Genomic DNA, 14,334 nt, shown 5'->3' with positions numbered 1-14,334 from the left:
TAAATCTCACAAAGAAAAAATCCCCCTAATGAAGTGAGAATGTGATGTTGGAGGCTGTGGAAGCCATGTTACCGTAATGAGATACAAGTCTAAGAATCAAAACCCAGCATACTAACAATTTTAGAGTAAAGAGAGGAGAAGAAAAGAGAACCTCGATGACAGAATTGAGCCACTACCATTGCCTTGGAACAATCCCATGTCTGGACTTCTTTTAATATAGAGTATAACAATTGTAATTTGGTCTTCTGTTACTTGGTAATACAAATGTGCATTTCAGAAGGAATATTAAGTACTTAGAATCCCCTTTGAAATCTAATAAAAATTATTATTTATACTTTTGAAGATTTTTCTATATTTCAAAGTATTGTCATACCTCTATGATTTCACTACAAATTTGAACTTTAATTATAATTTGATTTGATTTTTTTTTCTGTCCAAGATATTTATTACTCCTTCCTAGAGAGGTTTTTGCTAAAAGTGTAGATTTGGAATCAGAGAGACCAGAGTCACATTTTACTAGACATTTGAATGGGAAAATTACTTCATATCTCTGGTACCTAATTGCCTCGCTTAAGAATAATATCTAGGGCTGTTACTGAGATGACATAAGTAGCAGGATTCCCTAAATCTTGGTACAAAATGAAAACAAAAAAAAAAAATGTAGAGAAAAAAGAGAATGAGGAAATAGGGGTGGGTAAAAACAAATTGAAACAGGAGGAAGAAGAGAAGGAAGACAAAAGAAGAAAAAGAAAAGGAGGAGGAGGCTAAAGAAAAAAGAAGTGGAAGAATAGGCAAGAAAAAGGGGAGAAGGAGTTAGAAGACAAAGCAAGGCAAGGAGGGAAACTTGGAGGAAGAGAAGAGGAGGAGGTTCAGAAGATGAGAGGAAGAGAAAAGTGATGATGCTGATGATGATGACCATGGCAATGACAATGGCCATGATTTTTAACCCAGAGAAGAACTAAGAAAGAGGTTAAGATAAATTTTAGTGCACACACAAAAAAAACCCATCATCTGTGTCTTAATACTAGTACAGTGTGATTTCCCTCCCCCCCTTAAAGCTTTGCTATTATATATGGTTGACCCTCATGCAGTTTAAATCTTGTTACTCCAAATACCACTACAAAGAAAATTGCAAAGGATTATAAACCTTGGGCAATAGTCCTCATATTTCAAAGAAGTGGTTGATTCATTAAGATTCCAGTGCAATCAAAGAACTTGGAGAAGTCCCTGGAGTTTGTTTTAGTCAAATGTGAGGTACAGCTAAATTAAACGAATAAAAAATTAAATGAGTGATTCATTGGGTTTCTTCTATAATGACCAGGTGTCCTTCTTCTTCAGTGATGACAGGATAAGAGGAAAGAGGCTTTTTTTCTCATGCTAGAGGGAGGTCTTGACAGTGAGGGCTGATAAAAGACCCTCAGTTACTATCCCATTGGTTACAAGCCATTTCCTACACAGAGCCTAAGAAAAAACTTGTCTGGTTTTGTGCAGTCACAGTAAAGGGTAGCATAAACCAACATAGGTGGAGGACTAGAAAGATCTCTCAGAGGACCTTCTGGGCCTACACTATTGTACTGAAGCCATCGTGGGAAGTTGGAAGAGGGGTCTTTCCATTTACTTCTCTAGGTTTGTTTGTATCAGCTCTCTCCCTGTCTCACTGTCTCTCTCGGATGCTTCCGTGAGTCCTCCATCTGCAGCTCTCTCCTTCCTGCTATAAGAAACACATGCAACCTTTCCCTTTGTCTGTCCTACCTACTCCACACCACTTATGTTTCCAGCTTTCCTTGGTATGCATTTGAGCCTGAGATTTACCAACTTTCCCTAGTGCCATATTCCCACTAGATCCCCCTCCATTTCAAATTGGATTATCTCTAGCAACCATCTCTCAGACATATCCATGGATATTATTGCTAGTTCTTATTCTCCCTTCTAGGAGGTTAGAGCTTGAGCTAATGCTGCCTTCATCACCCTAACCTCCACCTTCTAGCCTGATGCCCTTACCTTCTGCATTTAAGCTTTCACTTTGGAATCTTATTACCTTGCTTTGCAATTCCAGTAGAGTGACTTCACCCAAGAAAGGCAAAGGAAGGAAACTCTTGCATTGACCTGAATTAATAACGGAGAAATGAGAGAAGTCTAATCTTTTCAGGGCAGAAGATGTGTGCATTGTTTGTTGTGAGGAGCCCTTGGGAGGGGCAGATTTCAAGGTCAGCATTGATGTGGCACATTTTTCAATTAGACAATGTACTGTATGGCATTTCCCTTCCTCCCCCAGCCCCTTCTCTTTTATTACCACATGACTTCATCTCCCCGTGTGACTGACAGAGCCCATTGGGCTCAACACTGATAAAAAACATCTGGGGGAGAAAAATTGCAATTTAGAAAACAATTAAGTACATCAATTTCAATTCATTTAGTTGGCCAGAGAAAGAAAAGTTCTTTCAAAGAGGTAACTTGATCTACAGTGGTCATGGATTAAAGGGCAGTAGATCCATTTTCTCCAGGTCATAGAGTGGAGGAATGCATCTTAGCTCAGAGGTCTAAACGCAGACACACACTCCTTGTTGCAAATTTTAAAAAAGAATAAACCACTGAGACGTTCCCTAATTTTCTCATTTCTTCTCATGTTTAAGACATTCTTTTTCTATTCTTAATTCCCAAGAACTTAAGTGCTTCCTTGAAGGGTGTGTGTTTCTCTCAAATGCTCACCATATGCTCATTTGTTATGGGAGCTGTGTAAGTGAACCTTGGTTTACTGTTCAAGACCCTATCCAAAGGACTCAAGGGTAGTGTGTGCGTGCGTGTGTGTGTGTATTTACTGACTTACCCTTTAACTCACTAGCTCTTTGAACACCCACCCATGGGTTCATTTTTTAAGGTACTCAGAACCTTTACCAATCATGGCATAACTTTTCATTCGCAAAACCTTGTACAAAGAATTTTAATACCAACAAGCTTGTCCTGGGTGCCTCCTCCCTTGCCAGAAACATATACTGAGGTATTTTATTGATCATCTGTTATAACACAGCCACTGTGATTTACCCCTTGATTATAATATCTAATTTTCTTGTCATGTCTATTATATTAAGTAGGTATTATCATTCCCATTCCTAGTTTAAGGCATTAAGATTCTTACCCACATAAAAGAGGAAAGAGTTGAATCAGATTTCTCACCTTCTTAGGTTCATGCTCTAAATATCACAGACAGAAAAATAACAACCTAGAAAATAAACTGGAAGGTAAGTTCCAGTGGTAACTCTGAATTAAAATTTTCTGGTTATATTTAATTAAGAGAACATATATAAAATAACTATTTAGTGCCTGGCCCAAAGTAGTTCCTCAGTAAGTGATGGCTGTAATTATTACATAAATCCATCTTTACTTATTCCTCTACCTTACCCTCAGTTTTCCATGGGATTATCAAGTACACCGCTAAGGTTTTATTATAGTCCCCACTTAAAATCCTCACCTAGCTGATCTGAAGACCTAAAAGCAAAATCCAGGAGCAGGCATTTTATGTTATCTGACTGAGAATAATAACTATCAGGAAATCTCACTTTAGGAAGGGGCCAACAGATGGAAAAGTTCCTAAAGGAGACCTCGCTCGTTTTCTATTAAAGTCTGCCTTGGGAACCAGCTTAAAACATACCCCCCTATCACAGCATGTGTTTAATTTTGCCTACTGTAGACAAGGAATGCAATTACAAGAATACCGTGAGGCCATATGGAAGTGTAGGGTTGGGCATACTCATTTTGTAATGAGCCAGAGCTGCCTGACAGGATCATTCAACAAGTGGACCACATTGGCACTAGGAGGGCTGGAGGCTAGGAAACATGAACAAAGAGAGGATTCCACATTAGTGAACGGATGGTAAAGTACAGAGGATGTGTGGGCTAGAGGCATTTGAGAGGCAGGGGGAGTAGAAAGAGGAGCCACTGGTGGGGCTGTAGTTGAACCCAGAAGCCTATAGGCTTTTGAAATTCATGGGTCTAGGCTCCTGGGTAGAGAATCCAGGGGTAATTTTAAGCTCAGCCAAGTCAGAAGATTGCTGAGAAGAGTTTACTTGATTTAATTGTAGAGGTAGCAGGATGAAAAATACCTAATTCCAAAATCATTGCTATAGTTGAGAAATGAGGAGATAGATCATTGGGAATTAGAGTGTTTAAGGCATACCTGCTAGAGCAGGGGTTCTCAACCTGTGGGTCGCGACCCCTTTGGAGGTCGAAAGACCCTTTCACAGGGGTCACCTAAGACCATCGGAAAACACATATATAATTACATATTGTTTTTGTGATTAATCACTGTGCTTTAGTTATGTTCAATTTGTAACAATGAAATTGGGGGCCACCACAACATGAGGAACGGTATTAAAGGGTCGCGGCATTAGGAAGGTTGAGAACCACTTTGCTAGAGGAACTTCTCTGGTAGAATTTGGTGAGATGAGAAGAAATCAGGATGGCTTGCTTGTCAGAGGTGAACAATCAAACAATAGTAAGAAGGCAAGAGTGAGGATAGTGACTGCAAGAAAAACATGGAACTGAAACTGAGCACCATGCCACCCCATCAGCCATGAGTCCAGTTAGCAAGCAAGGAGGAGGTCTTGTGTTTGGCTTCTTGTTGATAACAGAAACAGGACAGCCTCCTTCTACTGGACAAATGTGCTTGCTGAGGAAGGAAAAGTTTTCATGATATGTTGGTTTTTTGTTTTTATGTTTTGTTGGTTGGTTTCGTTTTTAACCTCTCAAGGTCAGCTCAAGGCAATAAGACAATTAAATCCAAGGGACTGCAGAATTTGTCAGAACCATTTATCTTCCTTGACTTTAAAAGGCAGAAAATGTTACCAAGTAAGATTTCCAGCCTTTCTGGCTTCTGTTTCTGCCAAAAATGCCCCATGGCAACTACCCTCTGAGCGGCAACAGCCTCTTCAGATCACAAAGAACCCTGGAGCTTGCTAATAAAAAGAAAATGATTTTCCATACAAAGAAACCAGATCTCCCCTGCACACGTAAGAAGACTTGGCTTCAGATGTAGTTGAAGGTTTGGGGTGGGGTTATCATTTTTATATTACAAAAGCTCACTCTGAGCTTGAATTTTCATGTGATTCTTTCAAGCACAACAGAAACCCCTGTCAGGATATACATGGCAACTGCGTTCTTGAGACAGCTGTAAATTCGCCTGCCCTTCCTTTTCTCTCTTGGACTTTAGGTTCCTTTCAGGGACCCAGAAGGATTGTTTCTGTGGAATCTAGTTTTCCCTAGTTTAACCCAAAATAGAAACCTGCTCTACAGCATCAACAAATCTTAATAGGCAGGTTCTGAACCAAAAGAATCATGTCCCTGGGCTGAATTGCTTGGTACAGTAAAAATTCTCCATGTGGATTAAAAGGAAAAAGAGAGAGGGAGAGACAGACAGGGAGAACTTTTCTTCATCTTTTTATTTATAAAACACTTCTGAGCTTATTGGCAGGAAGGCACAATCTACTGTAACATTCAGGGTGGTCCATTTAAAACAGTGCCATCAACACAGGCTAGCTGTAAGTGTGGCCCATAAGTGGGTCACCAGATGTATTGTTATGTCATTCCTTCCTGCCATTGTAAAACCAGGCAAGGCTTTCAGGGTTGGGAGGATACGTGGAAATGCAGGGAGGCTGTTGAGCCATAGAACTGTGAGAATAAAGAAATCCACAAGGAAGCCTGGTAACTGGAAAGTAAAACCTGAGCAAAAAATAGGAAATGTGTTCAGTCTCAGTGCTAGCGTCTCTGTTCTCACCGGGACTGTTTGGGTTTTTTGTTTTGTTTGGGGTTGTTATTGTTGCTTGTTTTGTTTTTGTGTACCGGCCCGATGGTTGCATTTCATTTGCCCATTGAGCACATATTTATTGAGCTTCTACTCTGGCAGCCCTCTGTTGAATGCTGAGGACATGGTACTATCAAAGCAAAGGCAGTGCCTTCCAGAGCCCGCGTTCTAGAGATAAACAAATATGTCCATGGTATGTTCTACATAATGTCAGATAGTGATGCTGCTTTAGAGAAAAATACAGCAAATGAGGAGGAAAGGGGAGAATTTGGAAAGGCCTCTTGAATCAAGTACCTTTATTATAGCAGAGACCTGAAGGCAGTGGCAAGGTGAGCCATGTGCACACTAAGCAGACGAAACAGCAAGTGCAGAGGCCCAGAGAGGCATGAGCGCGCAGTCATTCCGGGAACAGCAAAGTGAGTGTAGGTGCTTGGGAGACCAGCTTTATTTTACTCAAACCTTCCTAAAGTTAAAGATAAGGAGTGGAAGAAATACGGGACAGAACTGGGATTCTTATTTATTAACTAAAAGTAGAAATTGAGGTAGAGACAATTAACCTACTTCCCATGTCCCTGAGCCAGTGATCACAGAGTGTGCTGTATGGCTAGTGGGGACTCCCCAGAGTGAGGGAAGAGAGGGGAGAATTTTGCCATAAACGGAGGCAACCACTTTTTGAATGAAGATTAGGCAACCATTGTGAGCTCTGTCCAAGGCCATGGCCATTTCAGAGTCTGCACAGGTATTCTGGTAAGGTTAGTATGAAATTTTGTATTACCAATAGGGTTGTCAAAGTGCAACTGAAATAAACTTCCTGTTTCCTAGAAAGTTTGCTATTAAGGACAGAAAAGGGAAAAGTCATTTTATTCAATGTTCATTCTGCTCCTTCCCCCTCATCCTGCCTTAACCTGATGCATTGGCCTCTTCAAAGTTGGAGAGGTGTCATTTCATTTCTCAAAAGCAGTGCTGAAGGGTGCCGAAGGAGAGAAAGCCTGGTCTCAGCCACCTGGTGTGAAGGCCCCGAAATGCTAGGGAGCCTGCAATGAGAGGCTTTACTGGCAGGGATCTGCTACCTCCTCCTGAACTTAAGGCCTCAATCATGAGATGATTTTTTTCCTTCCAACGGGTCTTTGAAGTCTGTCTTCAGGATCTTTTTCCAGTATTGTCTACAAGTTGTTCACATGTTCTGTAGGTCATAACCCCAAAAGTTTGATCTACCTCTTTACTTCCAGCTTGGCCCTGATCAGTTCAAACAGAAACAGAGGAGCAGAGAAACGTGGGCTTTTAAATGACTCATTTATTCGACCAACAGTCATTGAACACCTACTACATGCTAAGCATTGTTCCTAGAGGCTGAGAATGAAACTGTGAACAGCAGTGAAACCGTGTGGGAGAATGTGCAGAAAGAGGGAAACTTCTTCCTTTTCCAGATCCACCATCATCCTCTGATTTTTATGGGGACCCCATTCAGAGAATTTCACTGAAGCACTAATTTCATAAACACCCCTGAGTGGAATTTCAAAGAATCCAAGATTCATTAACCAAGGAGAAAGGCCTTTCTAGATCTTAACATGTAAATGAAGCATCACCACTCCATTATCTTCTATCTTGTATGTTTGCTTCATAACATTGACCATAATTAAAATCATTGTTCATTTCATATCTGCCCTTTGCCAAATCAAAATGATTTAAATCTATTTTGCTCCCCATGGTATCTCCAGTCCTCACACAATGCTTGGTATGTATTAGGCACCAAATGAGTACTTATCAGCTTAGTGGATAAGTAAACAGTTGAGCAAATAAATCATGTCCTTCTTATTCACTTGAAAAGTTTGGAAATTTTTCTTATATCCATGTTTGAAGGAGGGGTCAAGATTATCACATTCCATCACATTAAAGCAATTCATAATTATTTCCCACAGAAATTAGAATTTACATATGCATGTTCATACATTAAGTCACTTGGCCTCACCCCTCTTCCTGATTATTGGGCTAAACCTACAAGGGAAAAGTGACTTGAACATCTACACCAAGCTCTAGATCCGGGTCTGTATTAAGAGCACTCTTCTTTCCTTACCCAAGGGTCTAATATTCCACATTAGATTATTTGGGCTCTTTGATCCTTAAGCCATTTTTTCTGAAGTCAGGCCTTATGGCCCCAAGATCTGCCCACATTCCTGAGAAGGTTAAGTAGGGTGTCTTATTAATCTCTGTCTGGACCCTGTCCTCAAATTAGCAACCACTAAATGTAATCACTGTGATGAGGAAGAAAGGGCCTGGCCCATACAAAGTTTAGCCAATGAACGGCTGCCTCTCCGAGACCAGCTGTCCATGACTTCACACCTCTTCCAGGCACAGCAGGTTGACTGAGAGAAGTAAGTACCTTGCTCTCACTACCAAGCCGCCAGCCATCACTCCAAAAGGTGTGCTGAAAGTCCTGAGCTAGAGAAAGTGCCAAAGGCTGATATTCTAGAGACAAACTATCATTTCACGTCAAGAAATGGTAGCTGGACCCAGAGCAACACTCAGAAAGGCCTAATGAATGGACTCAAATGCCCCCGGGTATTTCATTGTTTGGTGGGTCTGGTTCTCATAATTTTAATTTCAGTTTTAACAATACATATTGTCAGAGAACATCTGGTAGACACAGAGGGCTGTCTGCCACATTCCTTTTTCCTTCTTGACAAATATTCCTAGAGGGGCTGAGACACAGACAACCATGACATCCTTTTGTTCTTATTGCAACAACCCAAATCCTTTCTATACGCATGTTTAATCCGGTGGTGCAGGAAAATTGTAGCCTTCTTATTCTTTCCAAGGTCCCAAGAGCAAGGCCTGGCTGCCTTCCCAAGGAACTCTTCTTCAAGAGTTCCTATCAAGAGACTGTTTAGCTGCATCTCTCGTGCATAGCTTGAACGTGTGACATGATTTTAAATTGTCCTATTACTTCCTGATGTCAGTCACTGAAGACACTCAGACACTGAAAACAATTTTGGAGCTTCTTCCCACCTCTCCTCCTCCTTTAACTGTCTCCCTCACTGTGGCCCACAGCTGGGGTGGATAGAATGGAGTACACACAGCCATATTGTGCAAGTGATTGGACAAGAAGTGACACACAGTGCCAAGCCACTGGTGATCCCTCCCAGTGAAGTGAGAACTGAGTGTAAGATCAAGAATCAACAAGAGAGAGTGAGTCGCTCTTGTCAGCTGCACTCTTGTCCCTGAATTTTATAAGGCACCTTTGCATTCCAATACTAACCCTCTCCTTCTTCTCAGCCAGATCAGAGTATTTCCTGAGTCATATGTCTTCCCCTTTCCTTAGTGCCCTAGCCCTGCTTCTCTTGCCTGATACTACCTTATTTATTTGCAAATGTGTTTCCCTTTCTAGCAAATTCCTTGAAAGAGCTGTCTATCTTCATTCTCTATAATTCTTAATCACTTATTGCTGCTCCAGTCCAGCTTTTGTTCCCACATACTCTACCCAAACTGCATTGGTCAATTCTGAGTTCTCCTCTCACTTAATTTATTAGAAAGATTTAGTACAGTTGATCCCTCTGTCCTCCTTGATGTACTCTCTTCACTCAGCATTCAGGACATCCTACCCTAGGCTGACTTCATTGGTTACCTCTTAGTGTTCTTTACTGTTTTTTTCCTTTTCTTCCCAAACTCTCAATGTTTAAGTGCTCCAGGGCTCATCCTTTGTCCTCTGCACTATCTTCATGCATTCTTTTGTATTCTTATCCGAATCTGGACTCTGCCTACCATCTCCATGCTAATTTTCCACCTCTAGCCAGATGTCTCTTCTGAACTTCAGACTCACATATTCAATTGACTCAACATCTTCACTTGATGTCTTCTAAAAACTCACAAATGTTGAGTTTAAGCTATTCTAATTCCTGATCTCTCACCACTGGTGATTCAGGCCAAAAACTTTACTGCCTTTGATTTCTCTCTTTATTACATCCCCACACACAAGCAAATCCAATTGGCTTTCATTTCAAATATATCTGGAATCCAGACACTTCTCTCTTCCTTCAGTGACACCACCCTGGTTGGAGCCACCATCACTTCTGTGCTGAATTCCTACAATATTGTAATTTAGGGATCAGCAGGTTTTTTGTAAAAGGTCCTTTAGTAAATGTTTCTGCTTTGCAGGCCATGCAATCATTATGGCAATTACCTCTACTGTTGTAGTGCAAGTGGGCACAGCTATGTTCTAATAAAAGTTTATTTACAAAAAAGCAGCCAGCTGGATTTGGACCATGAGCCATAGTTTACCAGTGCCTGTTCTAACTGATCTCCTTGTTTCCATTCTTGCCCTTCCCGCCCCCCTCCTCCGTTCTCCTTACTCAACATAGTGTCAGAGGAACTCTTTTAAGCAAGTCACATGTCATTCCTCTGATCAAAACTCTACAGTGTCTCCCAACCCCAATCAGGATAAAAGTTAAAGTCCTTTCCATAACCCACATGACCCTACATGATCTGGCCCCTCCCATATCCCTAACCCACATATCTTCCTCCACTCTTACCCTCCTTTACTCTGTGGCAGCTGCGCTGATATCCTTGCTGTTTCTCAGATAGGCCACGCACACTCAAGACAGGGTATTTGTACTGGCTATTCCCTCTTCCCCCAGATATCCATCTGGCCAATGGCTTCACCCTCTTCACTTCTTTGCTCAAATGTCACCTCTCCAATGAAGTTAATACCACTATTTGAAATCACAACCTTCCTCCATGACTCCCACCCCCCTTACTTTACTGTACTTTCTCCTTTCCCCAAAAACTTACCATTTTCTAACATAAAATAATTTAAAATTCTGTATTTATTGCATCCCTATCTCTTCTAAAATGCAAACTACACAAGGCCAGGGACCTTTGGGTTTTATTTCTTGGTATATCCTGAGATCCTAGAGCAGTGCATGGCACATAGTAGGCATTCAAAAAATGCTTGGATGAATGAACCTGTGTAGCCTCCCAGAGGTATAGTCAGCCACTCCATTCTCTATATTACTTTAACTCTTTGTGCAGGCCACTCTTTTATTCTTTTTATCCTGATTTATTATTATTTATGTATCTGTCTTTCCCATTACTGAGCCATGATCTTCTTGGACATTTTCTATATGTTTATTTTCAGAAACTAACACAGCCTGTCATACAGCAAAAGTTCAAGTTATACCAACTTAATGAACGTACAAAGGTGCTGTATATGCATAGTTCTCTGGCCCCAAATCACGGACTCTGCAAGTCAGTTATCATTTAAAAAGTCTCTTCTCAACCCTTACTCTAGATACATGTATACACACACTCTACTAATTGAGATAATTTAAAACTATTTTTCACATATTTACTTAATTAGCTTGCAGTGACCTCTGCAAAAACACTGGCCTCCAATGATTATAAGAGGTAGTTTTCTGGCATAGACACCAAAGCATCAAAGCGTCAGCTGGGACCAAGGAAAGCAATAACACAACTGGTTTTAATTACTCCTGACAGGCAGCTGAATGTATCTGCCACAGGTCTTCTCCCCAATGCATCACTCAAAACAGACCAGTCACAGGAAATGGTGGAGAGGAAAGGAAAAAAAAAAACACCAAAAAAAACAGGATAAGGCCAAAATGTGTCCATAATACAAAGCAGATCATCTTTCACATTGGATGACCTTTTTCATTTTGTTTTATATTTTTATGATGGTCCTGAATCTATAAAATTGCCGACCCCTTAAGACTTGGCATGCTTGTAAGCTGGTGCTTAGAAGTGGTGGCCCAGGTTCTCAGAAGAGGAGGTAGGTGAAGATTGTACCCATTCATGAATCACTGCATAAGCTAAGGGGTCCTCCAAAGTTCATCTAGAATTGCAGGCATGTTAGCAATTAATTCATCTCTGACGTACAGGTGAGCACCTTCTTCCTATATTCAACAGTCACAGAAGACTAACTTCATCTATAGCCTGGTTGTTTCTTTGGACTTGTTGCTTAGCAGGAAGCTGGTGAGAATTAGGAGGTTGCTTTGTTATGAGCTACTCACAATTACAATACATCTCTCTCCTGAGCTACACCCTCTCACATGATGAAACTCTGGACTTTGGGTTGGCCATATCCTTAGGTTGACTCATACAAAAGAGAGAGATTTTCCTATGAGGCAGGATTTTACCTCAGAACCTAGTTTTCTTGCTGCAATCTCCTCCTGAATGCCTGTCTGATCCCTGAGCTCAATGCCTTCTTGTTTCTACACATTTTCTGTTTGCCAGCTTGCATTGCCGGGTCACTGTTTGAACCATTCTTGCACACCTCAGTGCTCATCAGACTTCAGATGCCCTTGGTTTTTCCTGCTGCTTTGTTCGGATTCCTTTTTGATGCCTCCAGAAACTTAGACTGCCTCCTGAGTCTTTCTGCTATCATAATATTGCCTTTTATATTTTCAACAAAAGTTTGAGTTACTGCAGTGTGAGGGCCTGTGCTAAAGACTGAGACTCTATGCCCTGGCTGGTTTGACTCACTAGAGTGTCAGCCCACAGACCGAAGGTCGCGGGTTCAATTCCTGGTCAAGGCATGGACCTCGGTTGCAGGTTCCCAGCCCTGGTAGGGGCACATGCGAGAGGCAACCAATAGATGTGTCTCTCACCTTGATGTTTCTCTTTCTCTCCCTCTCCCTCCCTCTGTTCCCCTCTCTCTAGAAATCCATGGAAAAAATCCTCAGGTGAGATTTAAAAAAAAAAAAAAAAGACCAAGACTAACCATGAATGCTCCATTAAAGAGCTCAGAATTTAATAGAGGAAATAGCACATAAGTGGGTAATTACAGTGCCACATAAGTGCTGTGATATGTTAAGCAGTGGGTATTAGGGTAGCATGGTAGTAGGGGCACCTATCAGCACCTGGGGGGGAGGGGCTGGTGGTCAGGGAAGCTGCCCTTTTGTCAGCAACATCTAAACAGTCTGTGCCAGACCAAAAAAAAAACAAAACAAAAAAAACAACATCCTATTCTAAGGAAGTAATACCTGTAAATGCCCTGAGCCATAAATGGTAGCTCCTTCAGGGAACTACAAGTTGTTAAGTATGACTGCAGCGGGTGTGGAAAAGCCAAGGATGGACAAGGAAGTCAGGGCTTTATTGTCCTTCTGAGTGAGAATTCACCCTAGGAGTGATGGGGAGTCACTGAAAGTTTATGTGCCACACAGTCATATCTGTATTTCAGAAGGACTGGCATCGATGTGGAGAATGGATTCTACCATCTAGCTATTGCCCTGAACCTGGCCCACATTCTCGCCTGCCTGATCTTACCTTTCTTTGGCTCTGAAAAACCCAGCTCCATGTCCCTTTCCCCATCAGTACCTTCAAACAAAACTAATGATCATAATCAGTGTAAGACCTTATAAGAAATACAAATTATTTGAGCCCACTTCACAGAACTTAGGCTGTCATGGGGACAGAGCCTGTGAATCTCTATTTTATAGAAGTTTCCCAAATGATTCTGGGGCAGTTGGACTACAGTCAGAATTTGGAACTAGTGTAGACTGTCACTTACACCACAACACAGATGTGTTGATAACACCAGCGGAGTGTGACTCGCTGAATTAGATTGGAGATAGCTAGAGAAGGTCTCACTCTAAGTGTCTTCCTTCTACAGTATCTCTGGCTCTACTCCCAGGACTAGAAAAATCAGTCCCTTACTTGAACCCTCAAGAACCTTGTCTTGTTTTATGGATTATATGTCCAAACCCTAACATGACCTAGTAGGCAGCATGATCAGCTCCAATGGCCCCTCAAGTCACTCCTTCTTTTGTTTTGCTATTAACAGTATAAAAGGCAAATGTTGATGCAATTTACCCTCCAATGTCTAATTTCTCAATTAAATTAGGGTGGATATAGAGTTGGGAAATTGTGTAGAGCAATAAAAATATGGAACATTTCTAAGGAGAATGCAAAGTGGTGACTTAGGAAGAGAAGATGGACTGCTGCTAAAGCTCAAAGACTCAACCGAGTTAAAGGTCAGACATCCAAAGGACAATTATGTTATTTCCTCCATAAGCTCAGGAGCCCAGGAGCAGAGGAAATTGATAATTGTGTCAATCAGTATCTGAGTGTTGGCAAAGCAGAAAGCCAAGAGGTAAGAGAATTAAGAGTGCTATTGTAAAAGAAAAAGAAAATTCCTGTGTGGGCCTAAAAAGAAGATTCAGCTCATTTGCTCCAAGACATGGAGGATTAAAACTGGAGTGCCCTTATTTGCCACACTCAGTCCATTTGGCAATGTTCACTATTTGATTTAGTTCTGCTCTCTGATTCGTTCACTTAGGGCTCTACCTCACACTTGTTTCAGTTACCTTAGACTGTGGAGTGACATACACTAGATTCCAGGGACAGAGTAAATGACACAATTTTCTAGGGCAAAAAATGAAACTACCAAGGTAGTAAGTCACTTATAATGCTTGTTTTCCTCCTAAGTTAGAGCTATGCCTTGCCGATATGATTTTTATGGTGATAGCATATCATGCAATAGGCCTTCTTTACTTAAATTGATTCTTTGCATTTCATAGAAGACTCAT

The sequence above is a fragment of the Myotis nattereri genome, assembly GCF_964212035.1.
Source record: "Myotis nattereri genome assembly, chromosome: 18".
In the NCBI taxonomy this organism is placed as follows: domain Eukaryota; kingdom Metazoa; phylum Chordata; class Mammalia; order Chiroptera; family Vespertilionidae; genus Myotis; species Myotis nattereri.
The sequence above is the reverse complement of the archived record's forward strand: the minus strand, read 5'-3'. Positions refer to the sequence as shown.